The sequence below is a fragment of the Gekko japonicus genome, unplaced genomic scaffold, assembly GCF_001447785.1.
Source record: "Gekko japonicus isolate JY-2015 unplaced genomic scaffold, Gekko_japonicus_V1.1 scaffold1201, whole genome shotgun sequence".
NCBI lineage: Eukaryota > Metazoa > Chordata > Lepidosauria > Squamata > Gekkonidae > Gekko > Gekko japonicus.
Window position 1 is genome coordinate 63,117 of NW_015172039.1, and position 1,058 is coordinate 64,174.

Sequence of the window (1,058 nt, forward strand, 5' to 3'; positions counted from 1 at the left end):
TGATTCCCCACTCCTCCTCCACTTGCACCTGGCTGGATGACCTTGGGCAAGCCGTAGTTCTGATAAGAGCTGTCCTGGGAAAAGAGCCATTTCTGTCAGAGCTCTCTCAGCCCCACCCACCTCGCAGGGTGTCTGTTGTGGGGAGGGGAAGGGAAAGGAGTTTGTAAGCCGCTCTGAGACACCTTTGGGTAGTGAAGGGCGGGGTATAAATCCAATCTCTTCTCTTCTTCTTCTCTTCTTCTATACGTGGAAGTTCCATTTGGTTGTACAGTGTCAGACTGGCCATCCTGTGGCCCTGGCAAGGCAGACGCCTCCCTCCCTCTCCCAGCACCCAGCCTGGAACAAAGGGGGGGTGGTCTGGCCACAATACCTTTGCAACAGGAAGCCTGAGGAACCCAGTGGCCCACTGAACAGGGCCCACACCTCTCCCTTTACCTAGCCTGGGGACATGACTAACGTCGCCACAGCAGCCCGCCAGGTACAGGAACAGTCTTCAGGCCTCCCTTGCTGAGGAGCGGGCAAGGAAGATGTGGGTCTCATCACTGGCAATCTCAGGGTGGAAACTTTGGTTGCACTCAGACTCAGGATTAGGGCTCCTGAGCTAGGTTCCCTCTAAGCTGCAGTTTTCTAGCCTCCAACTCACACGTTTTTGTCTCAGCTCAGGAAGGATGGCTCCAGAGCAGACTAATTGATGCAGCCGCCAAATGGCTCGCTCACAACTTTCATGCCAGGAGCTCACGAAGCAGAATTTTGGCTCATAAGACTCCACAGCTTAGAGGGAGCCTTGGTCCCGAGCTGATGGTTCAGCTGGGACGTGCGTGGAAGACACCTTTTAGTGTCCAGCTCACACATTTTTGTCTTCGCTCAGGAAGGAGGGCTCCAAAACAAATTGATTTCTGCAGGAGCCAAATTGCTCGCTCACATCTTTAATGCCAGGAGCTCACAAAGTAGAATTTTTGCTCACAAGACTCCACAGCTTGGAGGGAGCGTTGGTTGGGGGGGTGGGGCTTTCTAGCAGCTCCGTGGGGCTGAAGGCACTGCCATTCCCTTCTCCCCTC